The sequence below is a fragment of the Macaca thibetana genome, chromosome 1 (genome assembly GCF_024542745.1).
Source record: "Macaca thibetana thibetana isolate TM-01 chromosome 1, ASM2454274v1, whole genome shotgun sequence".
Lineage (NCBI taxonomy): Eukaryota > Metazoa > Chordata > Mammalia > Primates > Cercopithecidae > Macaca > Macaca thibetana.
Genome location: NC_065578.1, coordinates 97,280,575 through 97,305,619, shown reverse-complemented (window position 1 = coordinate 97,305,619; position 25,045 = coordinate 97,280,575). Strand labels below are relative to the sequence as shown.

Here is a 25,045-nt window from a genome sequence, read left to right as displayed (position 1 = left end):
TATGATTTTAGTTTATGTACTTCTTTCCTTCTTCTTATATCATGAACTCTTTGAGGATGGGAATTGAGGGTGTGTGCTCATGTGTACTTGTATTTATCTAATTTTTAGTTTTTCTATCACCAGCCACAGGGCAAATTTTTTGAATGAAAAAAGAAATAGAAACAGAGAAACAATATTGCGTGAAAAGATCCCATAGACACTTAATTACAGACCTCGATTTTGAATTCAGTTTTTCTTGGTCCAGTTTTGGGAGCTTTGCTTTCTACCATGATACTTCTAGTAGAGGTCTCTAAAAGGAAAACAGTGTGGTTCAAGTTGTTCAAGGAATAGGCCGCTTACAAGGCATGACCCAGTATAATGATAAGAACAATTGAAGAACACTGAAAAAAGAATCTCCTAATTTTTAAACTTGAAAGCCCTTAAAGACTATCAAGCCTAAATCTCTAATTTTTAAAGGTCTGAGAATTATGATCAAGAGACACTATGTGACTTCCCTAATGTCTCATATTTATAAGTTTTCAAACTATTTATGGTCAGGATTTTATTTTGAAATGGAGACTTTCTTTATTATGATTGCTGTTGTTGTTATTTTATGGAAATTAGCATTTGTATCTCATAATGTGATCCTATACATTGAGGTTATTTTATCGTTTTAAAAATAATGACCAAGGCGCAGTGAGGTCAGTTTTCTCTGTCAAATATATATTGACACAAATATTTATAAAAGCAATTTACATAGGGATGCTATTTATACCTAGGGATGCTATAACAGGATACCACAGACTAGGTGGATTAAACAACAGAGACTTATTTTCTCACAGTTCTGGAAGTTAGGAGTCCCGGATCAAGGTGATTTCTTCAAGGCCTCTCTCCTTGGCTTGTAGATGGTGTCTTCTCCCTGAGTTTTCACTTGGGGTGTGCTTGTGTCCAAATAAGAACATCAGCTATGTTGTATTAGGACATACGCTAATAACCTCATTTTAAATTAATTACCTCTTTAAAGACTCTCTCTCCAAATATAGCTACATTTTGAGACGGGGGGGGGTTAGTTAGGACTTCAACATAAGATTTTTGGGGAGATATAGTTCAGTTCATAACAATAATTTTAAATTATCACTTATACCAGTAATTTATTTTCTAATAACATATCTGAAGGAAAGAATTAGGAATGTAGGTAAAGAATTAAGTACAAAGAGGATTATCTTAGGCATTATTTATTCAGTGGAGACAAATGTAGGGGAAATCCCACTGAATTCCAACCAGTGGGTCATGGTTAAGCAAATTAGAGTAAATTAATTCAGTGGTATATTGTGCAATCATTAAAATGTTTTTGAAATAATCTGGATAAATTCTGTCTGCATTACATGGTAAAAGGATTTAACATCACTATTCAATAGTGATTGTGTACACTTACACATAACCATACCTTTATATATATCTACAAAGAACAAAAAAAATACTGAAATGTTAATATTGATTATATATTTTTTGGCACTTTTGTATATTTCACGTCTTCTATGAGTATTAGTATAAAAATAAAATGGAAACTTTACATCTGTGTTAAAATGATAATCTCAATTTATAAGGTCAGATTTATTGCACTGATATCTATTAGTTTGAAGACTCTCTGTGACATTCATGAATTTCTCAGAGCAGTGAGGTTTATTCCCAAAAGTGAAATATGAAGCTAGGGTTGAAAGTTATTCTCAGTGTGGTTAAATAATACTGTTCTTTTCCCATTTGTTATTATCCTCTTCATGGTGGCATAAAGAATTGAATGAAAGTGTCACCAAAACATATGGTTTGTTTTTCAATTCATAAAGACCCAAATAGGATGCCGGAACTTTTATCCCCACTAGCTAGCCAGTAAGCAGTAACTGATGAGATATGAAAAAGTTTTCTTCTTACCTCACTGACATCTCCTATCTTGTTTTTCTTCACTTCTTTGTTGATTATTTCTCCTCTCACCCCTTAGATATTTCAGTGCCCAGAGCTCAAACTCTTTCTTTCTTTTAAAATAGTCACTACATTGGTTATCTTATTATCTCCTTACTTGTAATACTATCTTTAGATTGAAGATTCCTTTATATTTCTAGCCTGCATTACTGTCTCTCAATCTATATCTATATCTATATCTATCATCTATATCTATATCTGCTATATTTTTCTTATGTTTACTTACCAAAAACAGAGTTATAATTGGACCCAACAATTGGAAAAGTTTTTCTTCAGGCATTATATAGTCCTCTCTTACTATCTGCCTTCTTCCTTCCTTTTTTCTATTTATTTGGTGCTTGAAGCATCTATATTTCAGGCACTGTATTGAATGCTTCTCAGAGGCGAATAAAATCCAGAAAAATAAGTAGTCTAAGATCGTTTATTAAAATAGACACAAATGTGACTTAATAAGTAAATTATAGGCTTCTTAGAAAATAAGCATCTGTTTGACCTGTAAAAGTGCCTTAAGAATGGCAGTTCTGAAATTATTGCCCAGGACTATCTTCACTTGGTAGTTTAATACTCTTATAGTACTAATTGGAAATTCTGACTTCAGTAGGGGATTTAAACTGGCAAACATGTTTATACTGGTTAATGAAGCATGAAGCAGTTATTTCCAGTATAGTTTAAGCAGGTGTTCCGTAACTGCTGTTTATTTTTGCCATTTTTGAAAATGTTGAACTATCCTAATTATATAAATATTTTGTACTCATTTTCCCTCAGCAATTTTTGAAGACCAGAAAATATTACAAATCAGAAAACTTATGCTGGGTGAAAATTAAAAGGAAAGGCAGTTAAAGACCGCCAATTAGCCAAGTATTAGACATGTTTTTTTAAGAATTTTAGCAAATTTGTTCTAAATGCATGACACATACAAGGTGCTCACCATAAAAAAATAAAATGAGAATAAGCTATAATATACATTAAAAATTTTCAATGCTTGTTGTGAAGTAATTCATTTAAGCTTCAGAAGCACCCTGTCAGGTAGATATTATATTTTATCATCCATTCATAGATGAGGGAACTGAAGCACATGGAAGCCTAAGAAACCTATTCACAGTTCCACAACTGAATGGTGGAACTAGAGACTGAACCCATGCAATTGCCAGAGAGCTCTTTTAGTAGAAGTTTTTTGAATAAGGAAATAAAAGAAAATCATTGACTTATTTTCCTTGTAGACAATGAAAATAACTAAATGATATATGGGTTTTGATAAATATTTTTTTCTTGCATGAGCTTCACAATCTCAGTCACTCGTTTGTTTCACATTTATTATCTGTGCCACTTGCCACATTGGAATTCACGTGACACAGGCCTTGCCAAGAAGTTCTCATGTTGTTTTGAAGAAGGCTGAAATACCAATAAATAGTAATAATACTCTTTCAAAGGAAGAACAGTTAAGGAATTTTAATGATCGTTGTGAGTTTATCATATTTGCCTTTAGGTGAATCAGTCTAGCTTTCGGTGTGGATGATGGATTTAATGAAAAGATTGGAGGCAAGGTCTCTGGGACTGGATTTAAAAAGTTGGAAGACAGATGATGAAGACCAGGAGGGAGGATGAGCTTGAATTTATTTAGGAGATAAAACACGTATGACTTGAGAGTTGACTTTATGTGTATGTTTGTTTATAGCATAAATTGAGGGTAAATACTACACTCACTTTTGGATTATTTGAAATCCTTGTGCCTGTGGATCACTGCAAAAGTTGTAGATTAGTAAAGGGCCTGGGATGGAGATAAATAATTTTTGAATCATCAGGATATACATAAATAACTAAAAGCCTAGGGGGAGAGTTACCCAGGAAGAGTGTGTAAAGTGGAAAGAGGGTGCAGGTTAGACCTTTGGGATTAGGGCAGAAATTAGGGTGAGGCACGTGAGGCACTGGCCTGAGGTGTAAAATATAAGGGACTAACAAAAGACTCAGTAATCAAGAAAAATAAAAATAATAATAAATATATATAGGTACACACCTTTTTCCTTTTGCCTCAGGCTCCAGTGTGGCTCAGCATGGCACTGAACATAGCATGGAAAAGGCAGGCAGAGATGAGAATTTAGTTAATAAGCACTTTGAGAGGTGAGATGAGAACCGCAAGAGCATAGTGGGGGACTTCCATGGAGGAAGGATAAGTTAATATGTTTTTCTAATAATATATTATTTCTTATGTTCCAAATATGGTTGATTTTTATACTTTTGGAAATTATACTTAAGGTTTGCCTTGTCTGCTGGCACCATTTTTCCTTTTCAAGTTTACATGGCTATTAAGAGATGAAATCCACTTAGCATTCAATCTCATTCACTCTTTGATGGATAGCCAGCTACTGGGATCTGTTAAAATTGATGGAGAATATATGTTCCTCCATTGACATATCATATTCACAATGTGAATTTTTATTTTTAAGCTCCAAAGTAAATAAACTTTTCACCAGATACCCAGTAAGAAAGCAATACCTCTTCTACCCTTGCCTCTTGTTGTATGTTTGAAAATACTTTCTCAAGCATGAGCTTGGTTTTTTAATTGTTGACAATTATTTTCTTCCAAAAATAGACAATAATTGAAAGAGTTTCGGAAATAAAAAAGTAAAAACAGATTATTTGCAACTAAATATCTCTTTCAGTATGTGAAAAATGCAGGGTTTGTGTAGAGAATACAGATATCCACCTAGAAACTCATGCGTGCAAGTAACATGACCTCTTTTATTTTCTTGTAACTGAACTTAATTCTACTGTGAGTATTTGTGAGAGTGGAAACCTGGGTGTCACTTGTAGGATTCATTTTTCCCTACTTGTCCCCCTCACCCCTTATTTCTCTGGGCGGATATCTAAGTTTTACGAGGGTTGCTGGCAAGTGTGGGCTGTGAGGTAAGCCCAGCTGATTTTTCATGCCATCTTCCCACTGGTCACCATCATGGGGACTTTGGAGTCATCCTTCATTTTCATTCATTAGATCCCTTTCTATCCCTCGCATCTCTACTACTTTGAAGCCGTTCTTGATAAGGTGACAGTCATTCTGATGTTCCACTCAACACTGGGGCTTAGGGAAGTTCATGGTTCAATCTGCTCTCCTAGGGCTTCGTTTGTCGATGAGTCACAGATTCTCCATCTTTGATTTTCCCACACCTGGTATTTGTCAGCCCTCTGAGAGTAGCCTAAGGAGCTGGGCATTGATGCTCTTTTTCCAAGATCTGCCAATATCTCTGGGCCCTTCCCTTACTTTTGGTCCTCATTTTGTCTCTCTGTCTGTTAAATATTTATATAGGCTGACTGGGAAGGATGGGAGTGGAAGAAAAAGTAACTTTTAACTTATCACCCATTTCCTCCTAAATCCACTGTCAATCACTGAAGTCCTTTCAATTTTTCTGAAAACGTGACTTCTAAAATTCTAAGCCCAAAAGAAACACTCTTTGTTTCTCTGCTTTCTGTAGTTGTATTCTTTCTTTCAAGAAATGAAAACCCAGTGGCCTCTCTGCCTAATAGGTATAAATTTATAGGAGGAATGGGAAGGGATGGTAGCATAACTACAACCACCCCATAAAGACTGATTTTGAATTTGAGTTTATCAGGAATGATGATCATCTCCTGCCCTCCATCCAGTAAGTTCTCAAATGAAGGCTGGTGGAGTAGGGAGAGATGGCAGAGTAAGTTCCTATTTGGGATGGGAAAGATTATGGAAAGGTAGGCGAAGGCAGGCAATGCCCGAGGAACCCCATGTTGGGAAGCTGGGACAGTACTTGCTTGCATGATCCTAAAACTGAGGGCCAACTTAAATTTAGTAACACAGGGCCGCACTTAGCTCACCCTGTTACTGGCCCAAAGGGCTTCTTCCACTGTTCTTGAGGTACCAGCCAGCCTCAGGACCCAGTAATGTCTCTGCAGGTTTTAAACTTCAGTAGCAACCCCAAAACCACAGTAGGGACCCAGATGGATTTGGATGTCCAGGTTGAGTCAGAAGTACTTGCTGGCTCACTGTGTGGGATTTCCTGGTCATTACATTAACTTCTGAATTGCACTACCAGTCATGACACATTATTGGGTGTTTTGGAATGCTTGATATGGTATGATTTTACTGTTAATAATATATTACTAAATATATTATTATTTTCCTGTCCTCAAATTAATTTAACTCAAAATTGGTAGACATTTGAATAAAGAGATCAGTTTGCCTATAGCCTCTTGATTTGAGAAAAACCCTGTATTCAACTAGTTCTACAAGTAAATTATGTAAGCATAAATGGCATACATACATTTTGAAAACAATTGTCCTGTGGCATTTGTTGAGAACATTGCAATGAATTAGAAAAATAAAAGTTTATTTTGAAGTAAATATATTTTAAGTGATCATTACCGAGCAACAGCTTTCTTATTTCTAACAAATGTTAGATGTTATTAATGTGAAATTTAGTAATTAATTTTGCATATGGAAAATTGAAGAAAATAACACTTTAAAGAAAATGCAAGCTTAAAATTTCAGCAGAGGGAAAAAAATTAGGGAAAAATATACTGTGAAAAGTGACTACCTAGAAATCCCTTCAAAGTATAAAGCTTTAAGTAGAACAGGGATACTGAGGTTAAAACCTTACCTTGTGGTCATTTACACATATTGTAGACCTTGTAATTTTGAAGTTGAGGTGGAGTCTTTCATTGTATGAATTCTGACATATAACAAATATTTATTTTAAAATAATAACTGGCTGCTTATACAAAGGCATTTTGGGTAGAAAGTTTAGAGTCTAGTTGTAGATTTCAAGATGGCAACAGTGGAAAATCTCAATTATGCCTCTCTTGATAACTGCATTCACTCCATAGTTTTAATGCCCATCTATGTGTTTATTAACAGCTGAATGAATATCTCCATCCAAGATCCCGTCTGTATCCAGATGCTTCTTAAGATAGTTCCACCTGGATATTGTATTGGTTTCTCATTATTACTATGTCAAAAACCAAATTATTCATGCCTGTTGCTGCCCAGATTTTCTTTTGTTATGTTGGTAGCAAAAATAATCACTTTGTCATCTAGGCAAGAAAACTCAGGGCAATTCTTGACACTAAAAATGCTATTATCAACAACACTGTATTATAACTAACATAAAATAAAAGAAGACAATTAAATGTATAACATGCATTCATTTAATGTTTTTATGCCATTTGGATTTCATTTCTGCATGGAACAATGAATCAGTATGGCATTTTGGAACTTGCCATATTTACCATGTTTGATCAATTCTCTGATGCGTATTTTATCACAGTTTCACATCTCTGGAATTAATTTCATTTTATAGTTAATCTGATAAGAAAGTTTGTATCAGTTTATTTAGCAGTATTTTTTGTTGTTAGTATGTAAAAATGACATACTTAACAGTCTGTATTGTCTTAGCACTATAAAATAAAGCATGTATGGAGAGAAGGCAGAAAATATTTTGACTAAAGCAAATGTTCTTCAGTTTTTATTAATGTTGTTGGTAGATCTGATAGCTTTTCATAGCGCTGGAAATTCATGAAAAGGAAACTCATTGAAAATAAAAACATAGGTATATGGACAATGGTCCTAGTAACTGCAAGAATGCAGTTCAACTTAGTTTAGGATAATTTTCTCTTGTAATAATAAATTACAGAATAAAAAGCAATTCCTCTGAGATCTGAATCACATCATTTTTAAGGATTCTCAAATATATTATTTCCATGTCCCAAATTAATTTAACTGAAAATTGGTAGACATTTGTGTAGAAAGATCTGTTTGCTTATGGCATCTTGATTTGAGAAAAACCCTGTATGCACCTAGTTCTGCAAGTAAATTATGTAAACATAAGTGGCATAAATGTTCATGATCTGTAAAATATTTGTAGTTCTCCTTCCTTATGAATTTATGATATATTTATTGTACACAAAACATTTTTGAGTATCTGATATAAATGCCTAATTTAGATTACATGATTCAGTTTCTCATATATTCTTTCCATCTCTGTGCTGAGAAGCAACTACATTTCACTTATTTTTTTCTGAAGTTCTATAATTTAGGGAGTGCATCTAACAAAGGATTAAGCTGTGTGACACAGTGCTATACTCTGTAACAGTATCTCAAGTAATAATGATGATAATGGTGATGATGAAGACAATGAGGATGGTGGATAGTGAACCAGGCTCTTTATAATAACTAAATTAGTTGATGAACAACTCTATGAAGCAAGTATTACTTCATGCATTTACTCCTTATATTCCCTTTCCTGCTTTAATTTTCTTCATAGAACATATTGCCATGTAACATACTATTTTTCATATTTTACTTGTTCGGTTGTTTAGTTATTTTCTCCCCATGAGAATGTAAGGTCTATGAAGACCTGTTTTGTTCGCAACTGTATCGTCAGCTCCTGAAATGGTGCCAGATATATAGTAAGTATGCAATAAATAACAATTAATTGAATATTTACTGAGTTCTCAGTGTATGTTAAATACTGCTTTTGGTGCTGAGAATACAACGTGTACTTTACTCTGCCAGAACTTATATTCTGGTGGATGAGAATTATTACTGTTATTTTGTTAATTATTATAATTATTATCCTCTTTTTATTAATGGGAAATATGAAGCTTGGAGGAGATGAGATAAGTGAATTGCTCAATCTACACGTATATAAAAATGTATTTTGATATTATTTTGAAGAACTTTTATGTAGTTTCTTCTACTAACATACACCTAGATTTCTATAAGAGTACAAAGTGTAGCTGGGCGCGGTGACTCACGCTTGTAATCCCAGCACTTTGGGAGACCGAGGTGGGCAGATCACGAGGTCAGGCGATCGAGACCATCCTAACATGGTGAAACCCCATCTCTACTGAAAATACAAAAAATTAGCTGGGCGTGGTGGCGGGTGCCTGTAATCCCAGCTACTCGGGAGGCTGAGGCAGAATGGCGTGAACCCGGGAGGCGGAGCTTTCAGTGAGCCGAGATCGCGCCACTGCACTCCAGCCTGGGCGACAGAGTGAGCCTCCACCTCAAAAAAAAAAAAAAAAAAAAAAAAAAAGTGTACCCTGAAATAGCAAGTAAAATATGAAGCTATTGATTGGTTTCCATTGTTTATATATATACATGTATGTATGAAGTATGAACTCTGAGTATCATCTCCTGAACATTTTGGGCAATAATTCAATTGCTGGAAATGTTACCTTCCAGAGTAATGAACCCACTTAAAGAATTAATTTTTTGCATCACACTTTTCATTTCTATAACACCACTACATATAAATTATTTCACTTTAAGACTTATATAGTATAAATATTTGAATCTAAATTGTACATATATATTAATTACTAAATATTAATGGAAGATCTAACATGTGCCAGCCGCTGTGATAAGTCATGGGAAAGGGACAAAACGGTTTTTGCCCAGACAACTAACTGGGCATTTGCACAGGTGTTAACCTAATTTTGTGTCTGTAATTGGTGGGTTCATGGTCTCGCTGACTTTAAGAATAAAGCCGGGGACCCTCGCGATGAGTGTTACAGCTCTTAAAGGCAGCGCATCTGGAGTTGTTCATTCTTCCCAGTGGGTTCGTGGTCTTGCTGGCTTCAGGAGTGAAGCTGTAGACCTTTGCGGTGTTACAGCTCATAAAGGCAGCATGGACCCAAAGAGTGAGCAGCAGCAAGATATATTGCAAAGAGCAAAAGAACAAAGCTTTCACAGTGTGGAAGGGGACCCAAGTGGGTTGCTGCTGGCTGGTTGGGACAGCCTGCTTTTATTCCCTTATCTGACCCCACCCACATCCTGCTGATCAGTGCATTTTACAGAGAGCTGATTGGTCTATTTTACAGAGAGCTGATTGGTCTGTTTTGACAGAGTGCTGATTGGTGTGTTTACAATCCTTGAGCTAGACACAGAGTGCTGATTGGTGAGTTTACAATCCTTGAGCTAGACACGGAGTGCTAGACAGAAAAGTTCTCCAAGTCCCCGCTAGGTTAGCTAGATACAACCTTAGCTAGATACAGAGTACCAATTGGTGTATTTACAAACCTTGAGCTAGACCCAGAGTACTGATTGGTGTATTTACAAACCTTGAGCTAGACCCAGAGTACTGATTGGTGTATTTACAAACCCTGAGCTAGGCACAAAGTGCTGATTGGTGCTTTACCATCTGTTAGCTAGACATAAAAGTTCCCCAGGTCCCCACTAGACTCAGGAGCTCAGCTGGCCTCACCGAGTGGATCCTGCACCGGGGCTGTAGGCGGAGCTGCCTGGCAGTCCCCAGCTGCCCCTGCACTCCTCAGCCCTTGGGCTCTGGATAGGACCGGGTGTCGGGGAGCAGGGGGCTGCGCTCATCGGGGAAGCTCGGGCCCCACCGAGCCCACTGCTGGGGGAGGGTGGGGGGTGAGGGAGGTTCCGGCATGATGGGCTGCCGGTCTGGAGCCCTGCCCCGTGGGGAGACAGCTGAGGCCCGCGAGAACTTGAGCACAGCGTCAGCAGGCCGCACTGCTGGGGGACCCGGTGCACCCTCTGCAGCTGCTGGCCCGGGTGCTAAGCCCCTCACTGCCCCGGGCTGGCGAGCCCACGCCCACGCCCGCCGAACCCACACTCACGACCGCCAGAACCGCACTAGCCTGCCAGCATCACTTGCAGCCCCAGTTCTGGCCTGGGCCTCTCCCTCCACGTCTCCCTGCAAGCAGAGTGAGGCGGCTCCGGCCTCAGCCCGCCCAGAGAGGGGCTCCCACGGTGCAGTGGTGGGCTGAAGGGCTCCTCAAGAACCCCCGGAGTGGATGTTGAGGCCAAGGAGGTGCTGAGAGTGAGGGCTGCTAGCACATTGTCACCTCGCAATCCCACAATCAGGTTTTGTCAGTGCAGCCTTCCATGGGAGTTATCGCTGAAGTACCATAGCCTGGTCTCAGGATTCAAGGTTGGCCTTCCCGAGAAACCAGAATTTAAATTGAAAATAAAGATGAAGGAAGGAAGAAAGGAGGGAAAAAGAGAAATTTCACGAGAGTAGAAAACTTGTATCTGAAAGTCTGAAGATGGGGGAGCGGAGCATACTGATTGAAGTTAAAGTACTAAAACAGTATCAGTACTGCATGGCTGAAGTCATAGACTGGAGCATGAAGGAAGGTATCAAGAGATGATGCTGAGGACCTCTCCACAGAGTAGTGACAATGATGATGATGATAAATATTTTTTTCTAGAGAAGTTCTATAGTCTGGTTATTTCATTGATAAGTGCATGCTATATGTTTAAAAGGCACATTCTTTGTTTGTGATATGCTGTAATTTAGAGTTTTTATATATATTAGTATCCCTCTTTAAAAGTATGTGTTTTCCTAGTGCTTCATTCCACACATGGACTAGTATTGTCAGAGATTTATTCTCCAGGCAGAAATATGTAATAAGATGGTAATTGACTAAAAAGAATAAAAGTGTTAACTCTTAATTTCCTGAGGCTGTTACAAAAATGCTTTGCTTTAATTATTTATTTCAGACTGATTACTACTTTCTCTACATCCATGTGACACACAAATTAAACTCGTTTGTAATTGTCAGCCATCAGCCTTGTTACTTTTATTTTGTTCTTCACTTGTTTGAAATTTTAATAATGGTTAAGCAGAGTGCTCTTTATTTTTTTTAAACAACTTTATGTTTAATGAAGTATAGTTATCTACTCAGGGTTTAAATTGAACTGGAAAAAACTTTCCCCTAAGTAAGGTGTATTTCAATTAGCTTTATTTGCAAAAGAAGGAAAATTTTTCCTTCACAGCTTCCTTATCTTTGAGGTTGAGTTTTTATGAGGGAAAGCAGTGGAACCTAAAGAGCTCAGTTGTCAGTAGAGAGGTTGGTTAAGAGAGTTAGCTCTAGAGATAAACTGCTTAGCTCAAATTATTGGTTTTGCCATTTAGTAGAGTATGACCTTCAGTAAATTTCTAATTCCATTACTGTCTCCATTTCCTCATCTCTAAGTGAAGATAATAATATCTACCTGATAGAGTAAATGAGTGAATGTGCATAGTATTCTTAAAATCCTGGCTGGCATATATATATATAACCTTCTATAAGTATTATTGCTTATCAGTATCAGCATTTATAAGGGGGATGCTCTGAGGTTTCTGTTACTACATATGGAAGCCTATCATGATAGTGGATAGAGAAGAACAATGTGTATGGAAAAACCATGGAAAAGTACTGAGCAGCAAGATACTGAGGATGGTAATGGAAGACAGAGTATTTCCTCTATTGCCCAGAAATTTCCTAGTAGCATAATTCTACAGAGACAGGCAGAAACAGAAAGGAGAGAGAAACAGCCACAAAATTTTTTTGAGCAGTGTCTTATATGTGCATATGGATGGATTCTTTTTCTGTGATTTTTTTTTTTGGCTGTATTTCTCCCTTCTCCAAAAAGCCTCAACATGATGCCTGGGTCTTGGAGAGTTTTTATCATAGGCTAGAGGTGTGTATTGTCATGGGGAATTCCACTCTGGCCGAAGCTCTCTTGTGTGAGCTCCTGCGGGGCTACTAACTGCTAACCTGAAATGTGTTCCCTCTCTTATAATGGCCCAAGAGTGAAATATTTATTCTCCGTGTCTGACAAGGAAATTTCTCTTGGGAGAAGAAGTTGTTCTTATAGACTACATATTAGTCCAAGAATATTGAGAAGGGATCCAAAAGATCTGGAACCAAATAGATTGAATTTGTTTACACAGAAATTCTTTGCATAATCATAAATATTAAGCTGGAATTTTATGATGCATTATAGGTCAATAAGTAGTATATAATAAAGCAGATGTGTGTTAAGACTTTCTATAAAAACAAAATATGTATATTTTAAAAGATATTAATGAAGCATATTACAGTATTTGCAAATAAGAAATGTCTTTGCATATGGGAAAATACAGTGCTCTGAACAAAAGAAATCAGCAAAATTGTCTTTAGAGTCTAATGGTATATTTTACCTTTGCAAAACATTTATTTGGTGCTCATAGCAAATAAATATGTGAGTTTTGCTGTTTTCCCGAATGGGCATACAATGGCAGCTGTCTTTCTAATCGTTCCTCTATTCAAACACTAATCGCTGGAACCCACGTAGAATGCTAGACGCCTGAATAGGTAGACAATGGCAGCAGCGTTTTTAATCACAGTCCCATTCATGCACTAATCGGAGTGATGATTAAGGGACATTAGAGGGAGCACTTTGACATCTGATCCTTTGAACTGACGTCTGTGCAGGCTGCACTCCACAGAGCTCACTTGGCCAAACTGATTTCCTTAAATAAAGTGCTGTGATTTCCAGTGTAGGAAATATTACATTAGAGCCTATTGAAATGATTAGGAATTGAGGAGCTTTTCTTTAGGTGGGAATGTGGTGTATGCTGTATACTCACAAAAGTGAGATCATTAATATTGCATGTACTACTTTGAATATCAGGGACCATAGAGAAATAACATGAGAAACACCTTCCTGCAGTCATGCACTTAAAATGAATATGAACAAAAATGTGGAACTCTGCTGTCATAGCTCTCCATTATTGAAGTTTATGAATTTTGAAATATTTGTATTTTTATATAACATGATAAAGATCCACACATCCTAACTGCATTTCATATTTTTGTTTTCATTAAGCCAGGATATTTTTAATGTTACCTTTCTTGAAGTTGCTTTAATTACAAAAAAAAAGAAATGCGTTACACCCTATTTGCGTGGTCATGCTTTGATTCAGTAGTCGTTAGTGAGACAGAATGGATTATTTTCTCTTTTCTTTCAAATTTCTAATATCTATTTAGATTTTGCTAACCCGTTCCCCAGAATATGTCATGTGATTTACCCTAAAAATGTTAGTATCTATCCAACATTTGCAAATTGAATCAGTAGTTAAAATTCCTATGTCAATATTTGAATATGGAGCTCCAAATATCAGTAACTGTATATACTACATACATGTGTAATGTATGTAGGGGAAGAAAAAGTTTTTCCTTTAACCTCTTATGTTCAGTGGCTGGGGCATGTGAATTAAACTGACAAAAGACAGATTAACAGGAGAATATGCATACACATTTTATTTGATGTTCATATTTTAATTGATATGTGCACAAAGCCTTCACATGAAAGAAATGAAGACAGAAAGAAGCAGTTAAACCCAGGGGCTTACAATACCATTTTAATAAAGAGAGATAAATTGTGCAGAAGTGATAACACAAAGGAAAAGGGGTTTGGGATTCTAGGGGTGATAAATTGTGGGAAGATAAATATATGAGGGATACTAATGGAAGATAAGGGCTATTTTAGTAAGGGTTGTTTGTGCAAATCCATCTTGGTGCCAACTTTCTGTATCGAGTGATAAGGGTTGTTCTCCTCCTGATATGGGAGAAGGGAGGGGAACACCTTCACAAAAGGAAATTTATGTCTGCTTTTAGGCAGATAGGGAGAGAGCAAAGAGCAAAGAGCTCTTTTTGCAGTTTCTTATTTCTTAAGTGCCTTCAGCTCAAAATGGTCCTTATGCCAAGGTGGCATATTTTGGGGTGACGTATTCTGACCCCCTCATGTACAGCCTCTTTGGATTGTTTCCTTTATTATGTTTCTTATTTATAGTATTCTTTCCTACAAGATATGAATATTTATCAAAAATTCTGGATAAATTTGACTGTGATATATAGTTCTGAAGGTACCTGCCTGAGAAATCCACAAGTTTATTGGTATACACCCTTGAAGCTTTCTTTGTACCACCTAACTGGCCCTGATTCTGACCACTTGAATCTGATGGAGAGAACTGCCCCAGGCTGGGTAAATCAGGTTCTCTCCTAGATATCTATGACAAGAGATCCTTTTTCATTCTGGACTGTTTGAGCAGGAAAAAAATGAAAGCTTGGTGCTGCAGGGTGGCCATTTTCCACTTGCGACATGTACTAAAAATCAGAAAAGGCCACGCTGAGGAGAGAGAAGACAGAGGCAGTTGTAGAGAAAGAAGCTACGCAGGTTTCTCATAGCTTTGCGTAGGGAGAGATTTGCAACTTCATGTTTTGTGAGATACTCTTGGATAGACTCTTTTTATTGGCTTAAACTATGTAAACAAGTTTGAGATACAGACAACCAAAAAATCCTAAGGAGCACAGCGCTATATGTCAAGTTTTAATGACCTAGCCAGAGGTGTTTTATTTTTATGGAATATGTTGAAATTACGATTAAGTTGTGTGAGGCAGTAGGGTATAATATAATCAGCTCTGGCTCAGACACCACATGCCCAAACTGAAATCGTCTCTACATTTACTAACTTGAACTTGGGTATGATTCTTCATCTTAACTAGCTAGCTCTAGTTTCTTTCACTGTTAAATAGAAATATTGATAATTATGGAAATCTAACTACATTATTTTGAGAACTAAGGAATTTAAAAAGGGTATAATACAAAGTTTAGCACATGGTAAATGCTCACTAAGTAGTACTTTTCATTATTAATGTTTTAGTTTTGCCTAAATATTGGGAATGACTTCTGGTTCAGATGATTAAGCATTTAGCTTGGATTTCTTTGAATAATATTTTATCTTTTAGTCATAAATTACAGATATTATTTGAAGTCTTTCGTAATAGTTCTTGTTATCAAGATAGTATCTTGTTATCAAGAGTGTGTGTGAGAACCCTTCCTTTATGGCCTACTCTGGCCCCATTAGTCGAGGTATTTAATGCAGGTGACTCCATTTAGATTCTGGCAACTTTTACACTTTTTGTTTCTCTTCTTCAATTGTTTTCTTAAAAGATTTATAGTTTTCATAATATAAATAGTTTAACTCCTTGGATACATTTATTCTTAATTATATATGTTTTAGCTACTTATAAATGGGATTGTTTTCTTGATTTCTTTTTTTGGATGGTTTATTGTTAATGTATAGATATGTTACTGAATTTTGTATGTTCATTTTGTATCTTTTAAATTTACAGAATGTATTAGTTTGAATTAATTTTTGGTGTAGGCTTTTGGGTTTTCTATACATGAGACCATGTCATCTGCAAACAGACAATTTAACCTTTTCCTTTACGTTCTGGATGCCTTTTATTTCTTTCTCTTGCCTAATTGCTCTGGCTAAGACTTTCAGTACTATGTTAAATAGAAATGGTAAAAGTGGGTATCCTTGTCTTGTTCCTGATCTTAGAGGAAAAGCTTTCAGCTCTTTACCATTGAATATGATATTAGTTGTGAGCTTGTGATACATGGCTTTTATTGTGTTGACGTGCATTTTTTCTCACCTAATTTTTAAAGTGCTTTTGTAATTAAAGGATATTCAGTTTTGTCCAGTGTTTTTTTCTGCATCAATTGAGATGATCCTATGGTTTTTGTCCTTTATTCTGTTAATGTGGTATATCACACTTACTGATTTGTGTATGTTGAACCATCCTTGCATCCTGGGGGTAAATACCACTTGACTATGGTGAATGATCCTTTTAATGTGCTGATGAGTTTGGTTTGTTAGTGTTTTGTTGAGTAGTTAATTTTTGCTTTTGCACTTACCTAAAGTCTTCTACAACTCAAATCTTTCCTTCATTTCAAAGCAGTTTTCTTCTCATGTCAACAGCGGCATAATCCATAATTATTCATATGGTTCTTCCTTTTTTGAGTACATAAGACAGAAGATGTAGAGGAGTGTTCACTGCAGACTGAATGGTTGGTTGTGAGAACTGAGGTCCAGAGTTAGGACAGAGTTTAGAGCTATGTGAGCTCTTAATACCAATATCAGACTGAAGAAGCAGGCACTTGTTTAATAAATTTATCGTGTTTATGTTTGAGATATGGAGATTCTCCAAAGTCACCCTCTGTTGCTCATGTCTAATGACAGTATTGAACGCTAATATTCTCCTATCTGGTTTCTCTGCCTCTCCCCTTGTCCTCAGACATTAAAAAACACCCAACTGTATTGTTATTTTGAAACCCAAAAGAGATTATGTTTTCCATTGTCTTCCTATGTCACTCAGAGTAAAACCTGGTCCTTATATAGCCTACAAGCCTCTATCCTTATCTCCTGCTGCTTGTTTTCCCAGTCTCCTAGTCACTGTCTTCTGGCTTCCTTGATTTTTTAGGAACACTTCCCACAGCCTTCTGCCTCAAGGCATTTGCACACTACCTTTTCTTTATGCTTCGTGTTATATACATACTGCACTTCCTTACTTTCATCATATGCTAGGTAATCAATGGGAATTTTCCTAACACGCAACATCATATGTAACATGCCCCATCCAGCATTCCTTTTTGCTCCTAATCACATTTTATTTATTACTCCTGACTACATTTTATTTTCTCTAAAGAATTTCTTATCATCTCTGTCTTTACTGTTTTGCCTAATGCTTCTTTCCATCTCTAGGGTTCAAGTTTCCTGAGAGCAGTGGCTCAATCAGTTTTGTTTACAACTCTAACTTCAGGGCGTAGAACAATACCTGGTGCCTTGTGGCTACTTGAATGAATGAAACGAAGATTCTAGAGACTAAATTATGCTACTATCTCAAATCTAATCAATGATATAAAAAATACAGTCACACAATATAATAATTGAAGTTCACATTTAAAGTTTGGTTTTTCAAATTCATTTGCTTCTTTAAACACATCCATCAGTATCTGTTGTCATACCTCTACTCATTAACAGAAGGCCAGTAGAGAAACTCTATTGTGGAAGCCATACTTAGCTACCAGTATAATTGCTCTGCACAAGCCCTCCTGTGGCATTTCTCACCTGAACCAAGAGTCTTCCACTTCAAAGTCTGTAGCAAGGTGGTTAGGAGAATGAATGGAAAATAAAGGTTTATTTTAGATATACTTTTGGAATTAGTTTTTGAGGATTTATCCCAATGCTAAGTAAGGAAGTTTTCTATCTGTGGCCATGTAACTGCATGCATTTCCATCTCTTTTATTATCAGATTAGAGAAAACCTCACAATGTAGTAAACTCTTCTTAATTCAAAGATAATTTGAGTTACTAGAGAGTAGGAATTGTGTCTTAGTCTTCTTTGCTTCACTTATGTGTGTATAACCACTTGTAGCTCAATAGTTTAATGAATAATGAAAAAAAGAAGTTGTCTTGTATATATTAATTTCAAATGCATTCCAGTGTTGATATTTTCAATTATTTTAGGTATCTGTTTGTATTAGGCTTCTTTTCAAAACCTGGGGTTTTAGGTAGAGACATTTAGGGTATGGTTTGATCAGAATCGTGGTTGCTCACAGTTTTCTTGGTCTGCCCATACAGTTCTGCCAATTACATATTCATAGTATAATTGGCACATAATTGTTATTGATCTTTATGCTCATTTGAGATCTACCTCTTATACTGTTAAACACACACGCACTGTTATTTTTAGAAAAAAATTTACTGCGTTTATATTGTGAGAAGAATGGAACCATGTGGTTAATCAGAGGGTAAAGGAGGATGACTTGAAGGAACAGAACAAGATGGAATAAGTAAATGTAGATGGAAAGTCTATGGTAATTTTCCATCACATAAATGAATGAATACCCAGTATTGAATAAATCATGGATTTTTAGGTCTTAACATTCCATATTCTTTGAAATAAATTATTTTCAAATATCTCTAGAGATATTTCCCTATTTTCAGAAATACTGTCTTAGAACAACCAAAAGCACAGAGTATATAGAAACTTGAGAACACCTGTGGTGAGAAAAATTAAATGCATTTCATGTGGCTCAGTCAACAAGCTTACTCTGCTTGTTAGAACTGTTTATTTTAAATTTCTTGTAAAATCCAAATAATAGGCAGACAAGTCCTTACCTGACCAACTTGTTGTGTAAGTTGTCGTATACTGTTTGATTCTCAAACCCCCTGGTGAAAATGTCCCAAAGCCTATGGAAGAAGCAGACATGTACAATGCAGTAGACATTTTTTCCCTCTACTTCTGCAACAATATTTCCTCCTCCACAAACAAACACATAGCCTAGGTTTGTTACTTCAAAAAAAAAATTGGTGAAATTATGTTATTACAACTAGAAGCATTCACAGATATATAAGCAGCTAAATAAATCTCTTGCCCTCACCAAGAATCAGGCTTCAAAAACACTCTCCATTCTCTAGAAAATGTCAGGCTCTCATGTCTTACTCTTAAACCCACCATAATATGGCTTTCCCCTCCTCTGCTCTAGTGAAACTGCCCTTAGGAAGGTTACAAATGACCTCTTTGTTACTATTAATAAATCCAGTGAAAATATTTCCAGGTGTTTACTTACCAGAACTTTGTATAATTTGGCACTGTGGATACCCTCCTTCTTGAAGTATTTTTCTTCTTAGAACAGCTTCTCAAGTCACCATCCTCACCATTCAGTATTCCTTCTGCCCATCTCTTCCTTGGCCTCAGTTTTTGTCTAACATCTCTCTTAAGCTTTCTCTTATCAAGATTTATCTCCAGAGGTTGGGGGGGGGGAGCGGTGGGGAGAGACAGAGAAAGAAAGAAAAGAGAGAGATGCCTACTGGACTTATTTCAGATGTAACTTCATTTCTTCCAAATCAGTTCCATTCCTTAATGCCTAGAGTCATCTCTGTGACTCAGGCCTGAAAACAATCACCGTTCAAATATGTTTACTGAATCCAATCTTGACCTTCAGGCTTCAACAAAGATTTCATACCTTCTGGAAAATGAATCTTTCCCAGGTCCCCAGCCCCCTGAGCCTCCCTCTAATATAGCCCGCTCTGCCCCCTTCTGCTTTTCTTTCTCCTTTTTTCTTTCAATTAAGTGATCTCTGTTGAGGGCCTATTAAGTGCCCAGCACTGCCTTACCATTTGGAAAACAACAAAATAGACCACAAGTTTTGCTTAATGAGACTCGTTCTAGTCATGGAAAGACAGACAACAGACACTTATAAATAATTACATTATACAGTTTTAAAACTTACTTACATAGTATTAATATTGCTCATTTACTTGTCTTTCTTCCCAAGGATATTAGTTCCTTTACCTGCTAAGTGCCTGGCATTTTATTGTATGCTTAAAAATATTTATTGACTCTGGAATCTGCCTTTCACACTAATCAGTGAGTGCTCTTGCCAAATTAGGCTGGTCTGTATTCCAGGGTTTTATATAAATTAGCTTTAGTCCAATGTCACCTTCTTGCTTTATTAAGACTCTAAAGATAAGTTGCCTCTGGACAGATCTATATTACTGTGTTACATGCATTAATTATTTTATTTTTATTCTAGTTTTCAGGGTTTTTTAATTGGTTGCCCTCCAATATTATGTATAATTTTATGTCACATTATAACAGCATTATAATGAATTGTTCATCATATTAAGACTTCTAGAAAAGTCTTCTGTTAGTTGCTACATACAAGACAGAATTTAACTGATTTGTGGGCAGTCCATATTGATCTAGTCCATTAATTTTAATGACTGCATAATATTCTATAATATACATATGTAATTATATATTTAATCATCTTTTTATAAGGACATTTAATACTTCCATGTGACTGTAACCTCTTTGTATATATCTTCTTATGTATATATCTGCATGGTTCTCTAATATAGCTTCCTAGAAGTGGAATTGTTGGTTTAAACAGTGAATGCTGACAAAGTATTCTCTAGAAAGGCATTACCAATTTATAATCTCCCAAATAGTAACGGCTATTTCCCTTCCCTTTTTCAGACCTTTCCTTTATAGATATAAATGTTGTTATGTGTGTGTAATCATATTCTGATGATCATATGGCATTTCTTTATCAAAGGAAGGGTACGTTAACCTCTGAATCTGTGGCCTAGGTCATGTTCCTCTGCTGGATGCCTTCCTTGCATACCGTATCACATATAATTTTATCCGAAGTATTAATATCATTATTATATTTCACTATTATCATTTCTTGCTTTAGCAATCTTAACTTCTCGAGTAAAATACACCACTAAGATTGAAAAAATAATGATTACAGTTTGGATAGGTCTTTGGTATAAACATTTTCTCATTTTATTTTTTTGAAGAGTATTTTTATTATTACAGATTTGCCTAGTAGATATTCAAGACTGATGTGATGATTTTGTCCAAATGAGCATATTTTTCCTGTTGTTATATTTGTTATTTCTCATTCACTTACATGGTAGTGAGAAAGTATAGAATAATTGCCTTTTTTGAATTGACTATAAAATGTTTTTAATTTGATATAATATTAGGTAATTATTTTTTAATGTTCTAATGTTTATTGAGAGTAAAGTATATCCCCTAATTGTGGGATATTATGTTTGACATATGCCAATTAATTTGAATTTTTGAGTTATATTGTTTAAACAATACTGTCAGGTCTCTGTTTGAACAAGTCAGATCATATAGTGTGCACAGTCTAGATAAGGAAGATGAACAATAAAGAAATAAACAAATAGACAAAATTTTAGATACTGGTGAATATAAAGTAGGGAGAAGTAAGAGTTGTTGACTGGTCAGGGAATTTAGGTTGGATGGTCTCCAAAGAGGTATCTTTGTCATAGTTAAAACTCTTTCAAGTTTTGTGTATTGTATTTTACTTAGGTGTATAGTATTGTGACTTTTGTTTTTGTTTGCTTATTTAATATATTTTTTTCTCCATGCTTTTATCTGTAATTTGATTTCTCAGCATGTGTCTGACTTGTTTCTCCTTAGTGTATGTTTGAATTTAAATATAATTCAAGGTGAAAAATGTTGTCTATTATTGATGACTGTAAACCAGTTAAACTCATAGTAATAAATGATAAATGTGTTTTCTATCAAGTGTTAAGTGCTTTTATGAGTTTTCAAAACTGTTTTCTATATTCTTGTACATATACTCTGGTATATTTTATTGTCTTCTGTAGTGATTTGGGAGGAAAATTCCCCTTTAAAAAATAATAGTGGTTATCTTTAAGACCTTATTAACTATGTTTAAACTGAGATTGTTCTAATTTTCTAAGGCAGTAAATAATAGTAAGGATTTTAGTATCTACACTTCTATTCATGAATATTTGCATCGTTTTGCATTTCTTTATGACATCTTTGTTTTATTTACGTTCATACATTTCTCCTGGTACATATGTGGAAAAGAGTTCTTTAGAGTATACGGGGCTCATAGAGGCTGCAAATGTAGAACATTGTAGCAGAATGTCAAATTGTTTATGCTGTTTATACTTCCGCAGCAATATTTTAGAAATAATCCTAATCCCTTTCCACATTGTCTCCGACAATTAGTATTGTCAGCCTCTAAATTTTGGTTCACATTGATGTGTAAAATTCATCTCAATACATTCCTAATTTGACTTTTCCCAAATTACTAGTAAGGGATGGATCTAATGAGTTTGAACATCGTTTTACGCTTAGGGCTTTGCATGTTTATCTTGTGTGCCATAACTCCTGTCTTTTGTGCATTTTTTTGTTTTTTTTTTTTATTATTGATATTGAAGAGCACTTTATATAACATAAATTATATAATTTTTACCTTTATGTGTTGCAAATATCTTCACTCAGTTTGTGGCATATCTTTTCACTTTTTATATTTTGATGAATAAATGTTCTTATTTTTAATTTGGTTGAATTTATCACCCTTTTATTTTACATTTATTGTTTCATTTCTTGTTTAAAATTCATTGAAGTTATATCTCAAAATGATGTTTTCCCACTAATTTTGTGTAAAACTTGGTAAGTCTTTACAATGATACAAAGTCGTTTTTTCCTCCTGAGTTAAGGAGCATCTTCTTTTGCTATACTCAGCTTACTGTTTCTGCATCATTTGTTATGTTTTATGCTTTTACGATATCCTCTATCCATATATTGAATTTCTTTTACTAGTACAAAATAGTTATCATTTTCCCTTAATTTATTTTATGTCTGTTTTTTGCAGTGTATTTTGAAAAATGATCTCAAATTGATCTGTGATACTAGTAAATTGTCTTTCTGTCTGTAACGTCAGTTCTATTTTCTAATGCTTACAATGGATTTGTGTTACTATTATTGCATTTTAGTTTTCTGTAAGTGCCTTTCTCTCATGCCATCTGCATCTTATTTAGCTAGATTTTATCTCAAAAGATATATAAACCTTAAAAAATTTTATCCTTATCTCTTTTTTAAGTCCTTCCTTTTTTATAACCTGTAGGTTTTTGTCATTTGAGAAGACAAAACATTTTCTTTGTGTATTAATTATCTTTAGAGTAATGCTTTCCAATGATTCATATAATGAGATTTATTTTTATTACTACAGTTGTTTTCATATGGCTTTTTTTTTTTCAGTATTTCAGGTTAGAAATAGTTTCACCCATTTTTTGTTAACCGACTGTATCTATTATTTCAGTTGCAAATTTCAGTTTCTGGTTTGTCATTTGTATGGAATGTCATTGTGCATTGAGAATGTCACTGGTTATATTTTATTTTTTACGTAAAGATTTGTCCAGTACTTAGGTGCCTCATATTTACTGGAATTTATGTATTTAATTTTTTACTTTGTGCATAATTCTCTGCTATGTGTTGGTTTCCACTATAGATATGTTTTATTTCATTTGTTTTAGAAAATTTCATAATACCTTACGTCCCACAGTAAGCTAATTTTGTTATGTTTTTCTCTTTTATACTTTGAAGTACAAATATGGTTTATATCTCTTTGTAATTGTTTTCCAGTAGTAAATAAGATATTTTTAAATGTGATCTCAAAAAATGTTTAGGATTTTATTTATCTGTGTAGAGACAGGGTCTTGTTCTTGGGCTCAAGTGATCCTCCCATCTCAGCCTCTGGAGTAGCTGGGACTATAGGATTGCATCACCACACCCAGCTAATTTTTGTATTTTTAGTAGAAACAGGGTTTTGTTGTATTGCCTAGACTGGTCTCAAACTCTTGGACTCAAGTGATCCACCTGCCTTGGCCTCCCAAAGTGCTGGGATTATAGCCGTGAGCCACCGCACCCAGCCTAATATTTAGAATTTTTATCTCCCATACTTGTGAAAATCTGAGGTAGCTCATTTGATCTATCAGAGAAAAATATGGAAAAATATTAAATTGTTACAAATATTTATATTCATAATGTACCACCGCACCCAGCCTAGAATTTCTATCTCCCATACTTATGAAAATCTAAGGTATCTCATTTGACCCATCAGAGAAAAATATGGAAAAATTATTAAATTGTTACAGATATATATATATTCATAGTGGAAACTATCTTTGTCATTTATATATTTGTTTACGTTTATAATGAGTAAATATACACAGTAAAAGAAAGGTTTTGCATACCAGTATACTGAAGAAACTTAAAGAAAGGAATCCTTATTGTTGCTTGTCTTGCTGGAGCCTGTTGACTTCAGTAGTGATAGCACCATTTTCAAGAGACCAAAGAAGAGAACTGGAGCCAGTGAAGGACACATAGGGTTTACCAAGAGAACTTACATATAGGGTGGTCCAGTGGTGGTGGGCCGGACAGGAGAACTGCTACTGCTTGTAAAAAACATGAAGTTTATATAGCATTTTCACTTAGCATTCTCCCCCTAGCATCCTCCATCTGACAATCTTTAACCTGAAACAAAGGGCCTTGATCCCCTGTACAGCCCATGTTCCCCATGAGGGGCCAGGTTCAGATGTTCTTTATAGATAAGGGATGAATCTCCAGGTTGATCATTGCTGGATTCCTTAGCTTGGAACTCCAAATAAACATTAGTTATTGCTGTCAGATGCATCTGCCATACACTGCTCTTTATTGAAAAGGGTGGTGAATGGTGTTGCTAGACAACACAATCCCACCATAGAGATTCTTTATTTAAGCTTACATATTTTATATTTAAAAAGAGTATTGCTTAGAGTTATTTGTGTAATAGGCAAACAGATAGAAATCTTAAATCTGAAGAATAAAACATAACAAAAAATCATTTCTTTTCAAGAACAAAGAAGGAAATGATTCAAAAAGGAGGGAAATTATCAAAAATCACCACTAGAAATAACAGAGGAGAAAAAATTGAGGAAAAATTTGAAAACCAAGTAAAATTAGATAGTAGATGTAAAACGTAAATTCATAGAACTGTAACGTAACATGTTATGTTGAATCAAAATTAAGTACTACTGCTACATAATATTTGTCAAACACATTCTGCATTTGGGATTAAAGATTTCATGTATATATTCATTAAG

At 35.3% G+C, this 25,045-nt stretch overlaps 1 protein-coding gene across 3 annotated transcripts in view; it reads left to right on the top strand.

Moving 5' to 3' along the window:
- Window positions 1-25,045, top strand: part of DPYD (dihydropyrimidine dehydrogenase) — an 861,482-nt gene that overhangs the window by 46,173 nt on the left and 790,264 nt on the right. The gene's annotated exons all lie outside the window — the stretch shown is intronic.